The sequence below is a fragment of the Coturnix japonica genome, chromosome 4 (genome assembly GCF_001577835.2).
Source record: "Coturnix japonica isolate 7356 chromosome 4, Coturnix japonica 2.1, whole genome shotgun sequence".
Lineage (NCBI taxonomy): Eukaryota > Metazoa > Chordata > Aves > Galliformes > Phasianidae > Coturnix > Coturnix japonica.
This window is the reverse complement of record NC_029519.1, coordinates 42615401-42631151: the sequence shown is the minus strand read 5'-3', so window position 1 is coordinate 42631151 and position 15751 is coordinate 42615401. Positions and strand designations below refer to the sequence as shown.

Below are 15751 nucleotides of genomic sequence, written 5' to 3'. Positions count from 1 at the left end.
TTATTTTAGGGCAGTCTGGCTTGTCTTATACAACAGCACTTTTGCTTATCAGAATGACATATTTCTTTCACTAGCGTAATTAACTCTTTATCTTCAGGTAATTCAGCAAACTTTACCACCTCTCTGCACCTACCCAAGACTAGTACAGCACCTAGAAGGAGACACATGGGAGAAAGCTCCTCTTTCATAGGAGAAAGCTGATTATTAGCCCTGTAAAGTAAGGTTGCTTTCTGAAATATCAATACCTGCCCTTTAAGAATCAAAGGGATACCAAGTTATGTGACACAGCCCACCAACGATTTTGACTGCAGATAAAATATGCACTGCACATAATCACTTCCAGCCCTGAGTGTAAAAGGCTACTTACTTGTGTTGCAATGAACTATGAGCCAACGTTGGAGAGTTGCAGAACAGACAGAGCAGCAAAAAAAACATAAGTAAGACAGGGTTGTGTGGTATTCCATTTTTTTCTGTTCAAAATGAAGCAAGCACTTGCCTGGTATTGGGAATCAGACCAACAGGTAGCAGGCTGTAAGAAAGATAAATAGGAAAATTAATGAGAGATGATCGCTATACCCTCATACTTGTAAGAATTATGTGCAGGGCAGCTGTGTCACAGTAGTTTTTAACTTAACTCTTTCCTTTTCTAGAGTTAGAGTTAAGCTGGGCTGCCCTCAGTGAGAGCTGAGAAAACCCATGACTGAGTGTTCTGCAAGAATCAGAAGAGCAGAGCACAAAAGCAGAATTTTATAGAATAACTAGAAAGATGCATTTCATCAAACTAAGTACCACTTCTTAGGTAGCCTAGAGAAGGTGGCTGTACCCAGAAGGTAAAAATCTGCATGAGATACAGAACCAGGTTTATAGGTGCTTTGCAACATAACTGGAGCCAGATTTCTTCCTTACTCCTTGAGTCAATTCTTTCTATAAGCAGTGAAGGATTTTGGACGTCCTTTCTCTGCAATTCAGAGCCTTGCTTGTCCTATGCTTTGCATTAGCTCTTTCAAAGGATACAATAATCCTTGAAGGTAATCCTACACAACAATATTTTCTTTGAGGTAGTTTTAAGAATACATCTCCACACAGCCTGGTCAGCAAGCTTCTTATATTTTATTTAGAGTAAAAGTTTGCCTGTTCCCATCCTTACCTTTAAATGCTAGATTGAACACCACCGCTTGTTAGCTGTGACAGCAGTGAGCCTGCATTATGGTCCACATATTTTTCAAGAAGTTGACAAGGAACATTTTTCCAACCAGGAATAAGCTATGGGAAAAAAAGTGATGAGGATTAAGTTTTATTCATTTTACATTATAATGACTCTTCCAGCCACTTGAGAGCCACATGATTGCCTTTCATAACTCCTGGGAATCTCAACTCAGTGAGTGGGAGATGTACTCTGAAATAATGGCACAGTTCTAGATTTTCTCCTTAAAAATCTACCAGACGTTGATGAATCATCTTATTTGCACAATCTCAATCACTGTGCAAGTCTGCCCTTTGACACTGTCTGCATGCAAATACCTCATTCGCTGCTCGTAGCAAATCAAAGCCTTCTGGTGAAAAGACTGAAGGTAGTTGCCATTTTCAGTAGCCCTACTGGCCTATGAGGTAACTGCTGTTTTGGTTACTTCTGTGTTTTTATTTTATTTGCCTCTGATCTGTTCTTTGCTTTGTTTTGTTTTGTTTTTCTTCATCTTTCTGATATCAAGACCTTCGTACTCAGACAAAAACTGTATTATCATAGAATCACAGAATAGTTTGGGTTGGAAGGGACCACAACACACAAAGCCTGCTAAAGTTTAAGAAGTTTCTACAACATCCTCAGATATAGGGTTTGAATTTCTGGTGTTTCTGTATGAAGCCTGGACTTGGATTCAATGATCCCTGTGGATCCCTTCCAATTCAGTATGTTTTACAACTCTATGGACCTTAAAGTCCACTCAGTTCCAACCCTCTGCCACCATCTGGTTTCCCCCCACCAGCTCAGGCTGCCCAGGGCCCCATCCAACCTGGTCCTGAGTGCATCCAGGGATGGGGCATCCGTTACCTCTCAGGGCATCAGTGCTAGGGCCTCACCACTCTCCAAGTGAAAAAATCCTTCCTTATAATTAATCTAAATCACCTCTCTTTTAGTATAAAGACATTACCTCTTGTCTTATCACTGCATGTCCATGTAAAGTTGCTCTCCATCTTTCTTGTAAACTCTCTTTAAGCACCGAAAGGCCAGAATGAGGTCTCCACAGGGACTTCTCCAAGCTGAACAAGCTCATCTCCCTCAGCCGGTCTTCAGAGGAGAGGTGCTTAAGCTTTCTGAGCATTCTCATGGTCTCCTCCAGATTCTCTCCAACAGGGCCACTTCTTTCTTGTGCTGGGTGGGTCCATCTTGGGAGAACTGACTCCTGAAGCTGCAGAGAGACAAAATGTGAAATGAACACTCAAATAATGCCTTTATCTCATACTTAAAAATACTAACCTACATTAATACGGGCCATTCCACTGGCAAGTCTGAAATACACCTTTTAGTTGATAAGCTTTCTTACTGGTTGTAGGACTCTGTAGCCAACACAAAAAGGAAACCTGCTTTCTAAGAGCATCTGGCACAAGAAGGCTTCTCCCTTCTCCCCTTGCCTCTGCAGAACCAGACAGGGTTAAGCTACCTTTAAAATGAGATTGGTTTTTGATGCTGAAATGGGAAATAATCTTATATATTTTTAAAAATTTAACCCACTATTGCATCATGCTGGTACTAGAGGGGAGCTAAAAGCTAACATCAAATTAGCATTTAAACCATCTCTGAAACCACAGAAACACAAGGTACAGTCTTTGAAGTTTAACAATGAGAAATATCCAGTTCCTACTTTATTTCCTGTTTTTTAGATGGAAGGCATACATTAAATGAAAGGCTGTTGTTCTGCTTTGTGTTATTGGTGCTGCATGTCTCTCATCTCCCCATGCAGGTCTGGCAGCTCCGCACTGCTCAACCCACTAGACTACCAAGAACACTTCTCTGGGATTCAGAATCAACTTTAATTCTTTTTACAAACAATTGTACTTAAGAAGCACGTGCATTTATTATGAATTATTATGTTTTCTGTTATCCATGCATAATGAATTTATTGCAGTCGGGCAATTTAGCACACCCTTGTTTTCAGTTTTAATTGGATTCTTTATAATGCTCCTACTTAAGCCCCAAGCTGAAAGGTTTGATATTCCTTCAAGAGTTGTATTTTGCATCTTCCATTTTACATGTTTACTTCTCTCCTTCTTGGGAAAAAAATTGATGCTCCAGAAGGTTATCAACTTCAAAAAACTTAATCTTTGCATGTAACAAGATAACTTACTGTGAGAGCTTGCTAAAAACACAGATATAATAGAAAAATGTCTATTTTTTCTCCTAATAAATATTTTCAAATCTCTTCAGACATTTCTGAATCTGTAGATGTCATATTTTTAAACTGGCTACAACACAAACTTTATGTAATAAAAATTGTTCCACTTTTTCAACGCCTCCACACAGGTCTGCCTGTGTGCCCACATTAACGTGATGGGAACTTATCCGCATATCCTTAAGTGCATTTCAGTGTTCCTGATGAAGTCACTGGGAGTTGGTTACCAAAACATCTTGGAGAAAGTGGCCTCCTCCAACAAGTTGCTGGTGTCAAGCAACACCAGGAAGACAACCTTGTGCCTTGCTGGAGACAAGGCTTCCTTGATTTCTTCTGCAATTACTGGGAAGATCCCTCTCCAAAGAGCAATCTAGAGCACACTCAGGAGTCATCTAGTTCAATGCAGTCTCTGCATCAAGCCCAGGAGACAACCATCTCCTGATGTCAAGAGCCCAGTTTCTATAGCACTGACATGAATGATCCCCTGAGGTTATTTAGGAGAGTAAACACGGGGGTGTCACAAGCCTTCAAAACCCCCAATTAGCCTTCTCCTAATGAGCTTTCTCTTTGCATGTAGCAAAGCTTGAAGCAATAAAAACTTGCACTTCACAGCAAGACGAAGGGGATGAGAGTCTGCCACTCAAAGTCTGGGGTACTTTCAGCTGTGCTGTTTCGTCAGAGCAAAGCTGTTCTCAGTGCTCCTGACATCTTTCAGATGCCTGCATCATTTCATTAATTCCTTTATTTTTTAAAACATTTAAAGAATCTGTAATGAATACCCTGTCATCTCTTCGGTGATCCTGTCATGCCGCCTTCTGTAGTAATGTTTCCACCTGAATCTTAAATAATCTGTTTTTATTTAATTTTTATTAGACTCCAGCTGCAAGGAGCATAACATATGAAGAAAATGGTCATAAAACGGTGTCACAAGATTCGTAAGATCTTGATGCTGTGTTTCATCCCTTTTCATTTAGCCTGCAGCATTTCAGGCAGGAAACATATCAGCTGTTATTCATCTCTTTAGCAAGAGGTTTTGATAGAGCCAAAACTTTTAAAGAGTTTAGGAGGTGGCAGGCCTATTCAGCTGAGCTGTGTCATTAAATGCAAATGACTACATTAGTACAGTATTAAGGTTCAGAACTCAAACGCACATAATTCATGAACAGGTTCTCTCAGCGATGTTAAATCAATCCAACTGCTCAGACTGCGCTCATTAAAGTGTGTGTTTAATTGCAGAAACCAAGCAGTTGAAATAACATCTGCACGCTGGTGCCAACTTCACTTCAGCACGGCATGCTGAGAGCAGAATGAGATGTCCCCTTCTCTTTGATGACAGAGCCTGGACCAAAGGTAAGAAACTTGATGGAGGAGGACACATGGATGCATAGGGCTGGGGGTAACGTCTGAGTTCTGGTTTCCACCCTGCCTGAAAACACCAGGAAACATTCCCAAGCCATCTTTTCCACACCTCTGCTGAAAGGTTATGTCCTCCCTCCCATTCAGACAGCAGCAGCTCAGGCAAACAAACAAACAAGTCTGTTGTAACGAGATGTCTGAGACACATTTACAGACAGGAGTTTTATTCCCTTGGTCATGGGCCCATAACCTAAGTCTGTCCAAGCATTTCAATAGGTGACCTCTGCTAGGGCTGGAGGGCACCAGCCACAGTGCCTGAATGCAAACAGCAGGCCGACTTCTGCTGATGACTTAAGTCACATCAAGAGAGCAAGTGAAGAGTTAAGGCTCTGACAGTACCCAGACGTAATGCTATTCTGAGTACCTCTATTTTATGGTGACTTTTCATGTCTGCTTAGTTTTACCATTTCCTCTGTGCTCTGATCTCCGAGTTCTGAACAGGAACAAGAAAGGCAATATTCTATTTTCTTTCCAGAAACTGGCATTTGTGGTAGGAGGATTAACAGAGCTTCAGCCAACTTCCACTGCTGGCCAGAGGACTCTGGGTTTTTTGCCTAAATATGATGCAAAAGTCTATGCTTTTGGTTTGCACTTAGAATTTATTAGCGGGCCTACTTAAATTCTTTATATTGGTATAATCCTGCTACATTAAGTAAGGCAATATTTGTCTAGTGAAAACACTACTTCTGGTGACAAGGCATAGGAAACTTGACCTGGCTTTGTCAGTGTTCCATGAAATGCAGTGTGGCAATGTGTGACGTGTAGTAAAATCCCCACTGTTACAGTCATCTTTTCCCAAGGTATATTTGGCATTTCCCTGTGCTGGGCATCCTGGAGGGGTAACACAAGCAGCTGCTTACAGACCCCAGCCCTGCAAATACTTAATTGTCACAGAAATAAGAGTATGTACGTGGCATGTGGGATTTGCAGGACTTGAGCTGTTTAGGATGAGGAAAAAAACCAACTGAATCCAGACAGACTCATAGTGTAATACTACCCAGCAGATGGTGACGGCAGCCTGTTAAGCTTTTTGCACAATTTCATAAGTAGACGTTTTTGTCCTTTTAAAACTGGGTGAAATGTTTTGTAGGTTGCACACTCCCTACTGTTTTTAATAAAGCCAGCATTCGGTTTCTGGAGCTGAATCGTGACTTCTGGGACTTTGAGCTGCATCGTTTCAAGAACTGTTCTTTTTTTTCTTTTCTTTTCTTTTTTTTCTTTCTTTCTTTCTTTTCTTTTTTTTTTTTTTTTTTTTTTTTTTTTTTTTTTTTTGACAAATTCCTATTTCATTTCAACCTCAGTGAAACGGAGCCTTCCCTGGAAATCATTTTACATAAGAGACGTTAACACAAATGTAAGAATTGATACAAATGCTCCAGGTGCCACCAAAACAGTCTCATACGATACCTTATCTCAAATAAAGTAGCCCTAACGTTTGTATTGCAAACAATTGCTTAATTTTAGGTTACCCCCCTAAAATGAGAGCAAATGCCAAAATGTCATAAGTTCCTGCAGAAAGGAGTTTATTATTATTTACTAACTCTATGGATTTCAAATGATTTATAATAGATAAAAACAGCAAATCAGCTGTGGATAACACCACTAGCTGATATTTTAATTCAACATACTCAGCTTGCAATCTTCTGCTTACGTTTAGAAATTTCCTGTTTGGTTACCCAAGGAAATTTAAATATACAACCCTTCTGCTAACAAAGCTATGGCCAGTGTTCTTATTTCCAGTGTCAGACAAGGCTCTCTGTAGGCTGTAGTTTTCTCCTCTTGAAAACTCTCTTAAATTTTAAAGGAAAATTATTTTGCTTTTTGCCTACTAAGAATTTACTTTTCACCACTTTTCAGAAAAGAGATTCATTTTGATAAACTCTGGAAAAGCACATACATTTGCATGGACATCAATACCATTTCTCATTTCCATGAGTGTTTTCCAAAATTCATGTTTGCAATTTAGTCTGCTCATGGGGTGATGACATGGTACGCCCTATGATTTGGTTGCTCTGCAATGGCAGACACTCTGGGCAGCCCTTTCAGTCCTGGTGTCCAAGGAAGAGGTGGAAGAATTGTACCAGCTGCGTTGTGCCTTGGTGTTTAAAGAACTATAGAATCATTTGAGTTGGAAGGGACTCTTCAAGGCCATCTGGTCCAATTCCTCCACAGTGAACAGGGACACCTACAGCTAGATGAGGTTGCTCAGGACCCCATCCAGCCTGATCCTGGGTGTCTCCAGGGGCAAAGCATCCACCACCTCTCTGGGCAATGGGTTCCAGTGCCTCACTACACTTACCATAAAAAACATTTTCCTCATATACAAGTGTTGCTGGAGGCTGCCTAGTCACTGCCACAGCTCCATCACAGAGTATGGGTGCATTCACTAACACCATATGACCTAATTGCAAGAACAGGGAAAGAGCAATTATTATGCCTGATACAATTTGCATTGAATGACGCACAATGTCTCGTTACTGTCTTTGTCTCTCCCTGCTTCAAGATATAGAGGAAGATGCACTGGGAAGTCAAAGTAATTAATTAATGGAAAGGTACTCCTGTCTACTCCTTCTCACCTTCATTTCAAGCTCCAAAGCTATTCAAACAGTCAGAAAAACAGGAAAACCAAAGCTCTTAAAAAGCAAAGTCTGCTGAGTGATCAGCCTATACAGCCTGTTGCCATGTGATATCCCAACAAGAAGAGGGTGAGATTGTTATATAGGTCATCAAACAAACAAACAAAAAAATGTAACCCTAAATGATCCCAAGGATCAGGATTCAAAAAATGCTTGCAGCCTTTCTGCCTGATGGCATAAGGCTATGTGTAATGAATGAGACTAGAGAACAAAGTTTCTCCAGCTACAAAGTATCCTCTGACACTTCTGCTGGAGGTTTTCTCCTATCATCCTCACATGTGTCCTTTTCTGATCACCTCTGGAGACAGGAATACGGGACAGGTAAAAGTTAACCTGATCCAGTCTAGTAATTTACTACATTAATCCAGCTGAAATGCTTTCCTTTTCTAAAAATCTGTATGATCAACTGCACCTTGGTGTATCCAAGAAGGTAGTTTTCATGTGCGCATCTGTATATGACTGTTTTCAGAGCTCATAGAGGTCACACAGCAGCAGTGTTCTTCAGGTCAGATAAAAACAGCAGTCACAAATATAGGGATGGGATGCACATATCAGGAAGTCACTTTTTGAAGACAGAAAACAGATGTTGAAAGGGGAGTAAACAAATATTTGTGCAAACCAGGACTCTGAGGGCTTCACAGCAACCTGGACAGTGAAACCCATTAAGCTCCTCCAGAAGTTATTTATATACAACTCAAGCAAGGATGCTTTTCTATTTTTTATTCAAGTTCAACAGCGGAGTTCCATAAATAGGCCATACACACAAAAGAAAAGCATAGCTAAAGCCTAAAGATAGAAAGATGTTCTTTCAGAGTTGCAGATTTATCATTAGCTCAGTTACCATAAAGCTTATTTGGGGAACTCGCAGTGGCAGAGAGGTGACAAAGGAAAACTGGCTGAAGTTCAATGCCCCCAGAGCAACCACCTATAATATAATACAATACTTTTTGCCGTGTTTGTTAGAGTTCAAAGATGAGTGCTCCTAAAGATGAAGAACTAGGTTTTTTTGGCCAGAAAAGTCTGGAAAAATGAGCTGCACGTTAAGAAAAAAAAAACAGGACTGTGCATTAAAACAAAAGGCAAAACAGCAAATATCCTGACTCTAATCTACAGCTGCCTCCCACCCCAACGTTCCCCCATCCACTGAAGTCTTGATCTAATTAAACTGTCATCACACTGTTAAAGTAATACTTCCCAGCCTTTTTACGGAGCTCGGATGAAGTGAGAAGGGGGGAAACGAAGGATTCATGATGTCCATGACACATGGCATCACACACCTCATTTTGGTATCTAATCCCCCCTTATAAAAGTGAAACAGATTTAGAACTAGATGAGGAGGAGTAAAAGGAGCATGTTTCAGGATGAGCTAGTTGCTTGACCTTTTTTCACAGTATCTCTGCCAGGCTTGACATGATGGCTTCCAATACATCTGTGCTAAACAAGGGGATGTACCAGCTCAGAGACAGAAGCCCTGAGCTTTGGCCCTGGCACACCCCAGGAGGGGGGGCACTTCCCCTGCAGTAGGAACAACTCAGCATTGGCATGACAGAGAACAGGGCCTGTGACTGTAACTTCACGAAGCTTTTTTCACCACCCTAAGGGTGCTCTAATTATACAAAGAGTGAGTACCATTACACTTACAAGAACCATGCTTATTTCAGCTAAAGGCCCTGCTCCTTCTGAAGCAAGTGGGGAACCTGGTGATGCCTAAGTAGTTCCCTACTTCATGTTTTGCATGCAGCAAATCTTTCTGTTCCAAAACTGCCAGGTTTTCACCTGCTGCATCAATGGCACCAGGCGCTCCCAAAGTTCTAGGCACCAAACCTCCTGCAGCATGAAAAAGCTGCCAGCTCTTGTAAAGGGCTCAACTTCATGTGCCCTGAAAATCTCTCATGCCACAGAGAAAGAAATGTGGAGATTTAAACGTGTAAAACACCACAGCAGAAGAAATCAAGGCTGCTTACACACATGTTGCACAGAAAAAAAGTGGTCGCATTATAAACGCAAGGAAGAAGAAGAAAAATAATAATAACACAGAGAGTAAGTTGGAAGATTTCCATTAAAGCCTTCCTTTGTCAGAAGATAAAGCTTAGTTGAAATCAGAATATGCTTTGGAAAATGTGTCAAAAAAAAAAAACATTATTTTTTTTTCAGAGACTGGTTAACTCTTCAGTAATTCTCAGGGTTGAATTAGTGTGAATTTTTCCCATACTTTGTTCCTATTGATTTCTAAAGCTGATTCAGCCTGTGTAACTCCTTTATGAATATGCCTATGGTATGAAAAGCTCCCAGCTTCTTGCTGTTGAACATGAATAGAAACACAGACCATCTTGCTAATATGCTCTTCCACCAACTATTCTGGTCCAGTGTTCTGCAACCTGTATACTTATTAACACCAAAATAGAACAAATTAGTAACAAAATCCCACATTTAATTCATTGAGTAATTAGCTTGTTTACTAAAGTGTGTAGAGGACAAGGAGCCCCTGCTCAAACCACTCTGGAATTAAAGTGGAGCAAATCAGAACAGAGCTTGTCCCCCGAGGACTAATCCAAAGATGCTTGAACCCAACGGGAGGCATTCAAACTTTTGCTACATATCTGTTCTGGGTGGGATTTTAATTGTTGCTTTTTGTTGCTTTTTTTTCCCTGTCCTTCAGAGAAAAAGGGACTGCTCAAACAACAGTTCTGTAGTTTCCTTCTTTTTCAAATAAACAGAACCCTGAAAACTTGGGGTGGATTTTCATTTCTGCCAAAATTATTTCATTAAATCAATGAGGTTAAAATGAGGTAAAGGAGTAAAACCAGTTTGCCTAATTCAATATCCCTGCATAAAATGCACAACGGATTTTCAGCTCAATGAGGCATACACCTTTTGTGCATGACTATTGTCTTTATTTAGCCAATTGTTTCAAAATTCAGAAAAGAAAAGAAAAAAAAAGCAAATCATGCTGAATTTGGAGATTTACTTATATGCAATAACACTAATGATTTTGGCGTTACTGCAACAGGAGGAGATTTATGTTGGCCTGGCCAGCCTGCTTTACAGGAAAACCTGACGCTACGTTCCATTTTCCTATTTAGTAAATGCATGAAGTAACATTCTGAATATGCATCTAATGGCTTTTGTAACCTTTTGCAAACTAATTAGAAACAACCCCTAGATGGGTTTACACAGTCATAATTAAGCTGATCAAAGGCAGGTGTGCGCTAACTGTAACCAGAAAAAGATGTGTTATCTTTTGACACTGACAGTTTTGCTTTGCTGGTTTGTTTTTTTGTTTTTTTGTTTTTTGCTCCACTTGAGCTTATGTTTTCTACTGTGGCATGAACAGCATTGGGCAGTTGGTGCCCATTCCCCCTTGAGTGAGCAAGCCCAGCCTCCAAGCACATATGCCTTTAAGTTACCAGCCCTATTAACAGCCACCTTGGTACAGCAAATCTCTTGGCCAATGCATAGAACTAAACATATCTCAGCGAATAATGTCCTTAAGATCAAAATCAAGAACAGGTCCCATTGTTTAGCCCAGAGCAGAGGAGACTGAGGAGAGGTGTCAGGGCAGCATGAAGCTCCTTACAGGGGGCAGAGGGGCAGCACTTATCCGTCACTGTCACCAGAGAGAAGAGGACTAGAGGAAATAGCTGTGTCAGGGGAGGATGTTAGGAAAAGGTTCTTCACCAGAGGGTAGAACAGGTTGCTCAGGCAAGCAGTCATGGTAATGACCTGCTGCAGCACAAGGAACATTTGGACATAGCTCTCAGACACAAGGTTTAGATTTTGTGGAGCCCAGAGTTGGATCTCATGTTCCTGTGGGTCTCTTCCAACTTGGATTATTCTGTCATTTGGTTCTGTGACCGAGGAAAACTTCTGGGGGCTTCTGTACAGGCAGCGGGCAGACTGTGCTCCCCCTGCTCCCTCTGCTGGGCAATGCATTCCCTCATCCATGAGTAACCAAAGTAGTGAGTCCAAACTTGGCCTCATTGCAAAGGAGTCAATAAAAGCACTCCTTAAAACTGCCCCGTGGTCACTGTATTTCCTTTTATTTTCAAAAGGAAAATTTCTGAAACATTGCTGGTGATGAGAGAGAAACCTGTCTGGTGAGACATCGCCTTGAAGCACAGCTGCTACTCAGATGCATGCGTGCAGCTCTGGGGGAACACAAAGTTTTTCTGTTCATATTAGCAGGAGGTTACAAAACGTGGCGCACATTCTGCATGCACAGGGTATGTAACAGAGTTTAAACAGAAAGCCTGCCTGCTGGAAGGGGCTCCTTCCTTCTGCTGTGGCCAGCAGCAAGAGCCAAAATGCTGCTTTTGACAACCAGTTGTAAACTGCCTGGTAAACATTAGGGATGAGGGTGAACGTGAGTTTAAGATGGTGATGAAGCCACTTAAATGCCTCCTAGGGGCATTAAGGTCGTAGAACAGCAGTACTTAGAATAAAATAACACTTCAAATTGTCTCATAATCTGGAAAGCATCTAATTGATCTTCACAGCATCCCTGAGAGGCAGGAAGCTCTCACCAGTATGAAGCTACAGGATGAAAAACTGAGGCAGGGATTTTAAGTGGATGTGATTTCAACCAACCCCATCTGCTGCAAACTTTCCTAGAATTGGGCAATGACTCACTGCATCTTTATTTCTGAGTGCTTTTTTTAAGTGCTAGGAAAAAACTACAAAGTGCCAGGTAGCAATGGGAGCCCCCTGCCTGCTGTTCAGGATGTGGTGGTGTTACAAAGACTTGCTGCCTTTTAAAACCAGACAGATAAGGGGTAGAATTAAACCAGTGCCAATGCTGTTAAGTCAAAGTCAAGCCTTGCAGGCAGCCTGTGACCTGCCTCCCTGCTCAAGCACTGCAGCACATCTATTCCTACACCAGTGGGAGACTTATAGGAGCCTGGCACAAACTAGAGACATTGAGGGCAAAGTGATTTTTCCAATTCAGAATTTCTTTTTGAGCTTCAGGACATGATTTGGTGCTCTGATAATTGTTAATTTAGATAGAGACTGTCATGAATTCACTCTTTCCACCCTCCCCCCTTCAAGCAAGCCACAAATATTTAAGAGATCCATTTGGGGATTATAAGATATGGAGTACACAAAGCTTAGTCTGAGTGATTTTGAATCACAAGCCTAGCTTCTCTAACAGATCCTGGGGGACCAGGAGGCAAGCAGCAACCTGTGTGCTCTAGCTTCAGCTGGAAGGGCTGGAGTACAGCAGGACCATGGCCTCACTGGAGGCCTCTGGGACTTCCATGGCCATGAGTCCTGGGTTCAGCCTGTAGCTGCGTCCCTTTGCCACCATCCTGCTCTATTTGTACAGTCAGCCTCACATCCAATTTTAATAATTACAGGGTAGAAGATACACAAAGGTTATTATTGTCTCCACTACAACAACAATGAAGCCTTGTTAAAACCAAATGATGCAATTAAAACTATCCTCTGAAGCCAAATGAACATACTGAATAACACAGGGGAAGGATGTTGGATAGAAATGGAAGCAGCAAAGAAAATGGTGTGAATCTCAGCAGCAAAGCTGCAGCATCACATCAGTATGAGGAACTGAGGAGCAAGAAGGGTACAACAGGGGCAGCCTGATTTAGTGACTGGCATCTCTGCTCACGGCAGTGGGTTGAAACTGACTGGACTTTAAAGTCTCTTCCAATCCAAACCATTCTCTGGTTCTATGGCAAGAATGAAGAGAGGTGTGAAACCTCTGGCTGGGGCTTCATTCTCCACCCCACAGTGGGGTTCCCATCAAACCACCTCCTGCCACCGCCACCTCCTGGTTATGTTACATCTGTCCTCAGTGTTTCACAATCCCTCTGCAGGGTGTTTTTCAGAGCACAGTCTGCTTCAAAAGCAGAACCCCATGCTAGGCTCCCCAGGAAGAGGGTGGGAGATGAATGCTCACAATCATTATGCCTTGGAAATGCTGCTTCTCTAGACCTCGGGGGCACAGGAAGGGCTCCTTTAAAGGCCTCCTCCTGAGGCTGATCATTATATATAACTGTAGTCCTTCATCACCCTTCTTCTATTTAACTGAACTCCTCTAATCTCGCCACATAAAAAAAAGAAAAAAAAAAAAAAAGTAATCCCTTTAATCATTGTGATGGTTGTGGCACAGTGTGATTATAAGGCAGGATATGGATGTCACAGATATTGTAGGAGACCTGCATATATCTCACGAACAAGATGACACCAATAAAATTTATAAGCATGAAGATGCTGTCTTCAAAACCCTCTCTCTCCCATTCCAATAATTCAGTGAAACTCTGGGCTGCATGCACAGTGGTGATCACAGAGAAAAGGCTTCGGAGCATGGAGCAGACGAAGACAGAAGCCGTACAGACAGTTGAAGTGCCTGGACAATCGCACTGAGAGATCTGGCTGAAGATCTATCTGACTTACAAGAAACTGAAGGGAGCCCACAGTAGTGATCTATAAGTTCTTTCAGCAGATAGATAAAGCTGCAGCATTCTGAGCTGCTGAACACAGCAGCAGCGTTTATCCCAGGCAGAGGATTACAAGCAGCTTCTAATGAGCTGTTTAAGCATCTCAGTATTTTCATTAATTTTTTTGTATGCCCGTAATGCACTAAGGAAAAAAATACAGACAAATGTGAAATAATCTTAAAAAGAAGGAAACAGTATGAAAGGGAAAATCAATGAGGGAGAAATAAATTATATAGCAAAAATAGCAGCTAGAACAAAGCACATCCTGTACAACAGATAAACTATCTGATGTATTTCATCTCTTTGTATTCACAGACTATCGATAAGTAGATCATGACTTCTTTAGACTTAACACTTACGGTTCCCTTTAATGAATTTCTAATCACTTTCTAAGCTACACAACTTGGCCTCTTATTAATCTGTGCTTGGAAGATATTGGCTTTTCTAACTGGAGACTACGGGAGCCCAAAAACCCAGTGCCACACATTTCCCTGTGGACTGCATACAGCAGAATTTCACTGTGGTCTGTGAGCACTGCAATTACCCAAGCCTGGTCTAAAACTTCTGCACTTGGAGAGCAGATTGGCTTTCATACCCAAGAAAACACAAGCTGCCACTGGAGCTTTTCTGGTTGCTTGATTACTTGTAATGGCTCCCTCCTGGTGACTGAGGAAGCACTGGCTCCTCCCGAAGTCACCTTTCTTGAGGCATTTCCAGTCAAACCGGTTGCCTCCTTCTACACACTGTAGGAAATTAAAAGCTTGAAAAACTGCCCTGTGTAAGTTCTGCTTCAGAGAGGTCAAAAAGGTCCAGAGTTTTGGGAACACAGATGAACAGCATGATTGCCTTGCCTTGCTTTCCACCTGAAAATACAATAATAAAAAATGACCTCATTATCACTAACCACTTGTGAATGAACGCTGAAAAGGGAGTGGCTAAAACACATACAAGCATTATATGAAAACGTTATCCTATATCTAGCACAGAAACCAAATAAAAATTCCTGTAGATTCAATAGAAGCTAGTTGGCAGGGCAAGCTGAGTACATCCCCTGGTACAGCACAAGATGCAATTACAGCGTAGAGTATAACTGGTGCAGATGAAAAACAAGTATTTTTCTCACCTCAATATCAACTCGAGAACAAAAAGCAGTGCTGTATTTCTATCCTCTAGATATATTTAAGAAAGCATCACAAAACATTATCAAAAAGTTTTTTTTCCCCCTAGATCCACTAACATTCATTATAACTAGTATTTGGTGCTTTTCTACAGAGCCATGTAGATCTTTTCCAGAGATTCATCTCTGTTACCTAAAAAGACAGTGCTTTAGCTCCCAATATCATAACACTCTTGAGCTGTCTTTTTGCCTAATTGGCTACTGATCTTATAATCATTCTTGCTGTCAAATGTGCTCTGCTCCACTGATTTCAACACAGCTTTGCTGGGGTGCAAAAACATGGGTTAATAGCCTCAGCTGCGGGATTAGAGTTTATAGGAGACTTGTATGTAGGCAGCTGAAAACCACCAATTATTTTTCATGGGATTTTTTCATCCTAAAAAACAGTAGAGGAAACAGTTTGCATTGTTACAGATGAAAAATGAAACTGAATCAGAAATGACTGACCAAAGCAATAAGAAAGTGCATTTTCCTGCTTATTTATTTATTAATTTATTTAAGGAAACAAGAATTATACCTGATCCATGAATGCCCATTTTGCATACAAAAATCTCATTTTGGGTGAAATGATACCAGTCAGTTTTTCCAAATAAGGCCACAAATGGTCAGGATCATTGCAACAGGCAACAGAGGAAAGGGTAATCCCCTTAGCCCTGCAGTTACTAAGCCACACTGCAGCGC

General features: G+C 41.3%; 1 long non-coding RNA gene across 1 annotated transcript in view; it reads right to left on the bottom strand.

The window, feature by feature from the left end:
* Nucleotides 1-221: 221 nt before the first annotated feature.
* Nucleotides 222-15751, bottom strand: part of LOC107313366 — a 197357-nt gene continuing 181827 nt past the window's right edge. Inside the window, exons 4-6 of the long non-coding RNA XR_001554965.2 lie at nucleotides 2148-2405; nucleotides 1148-1263; nucleotides 222-529 (exon numbers count right to left, since the gene is read on the bottom strand). This is a non-coding gene — a long non-coding RNA (uncharacterized LOC107313366). The remainder of the gene's footprint in view (nucleotides 530-1147; nucleotides 1264-2147; nucleotides 2406-15751) is intronic.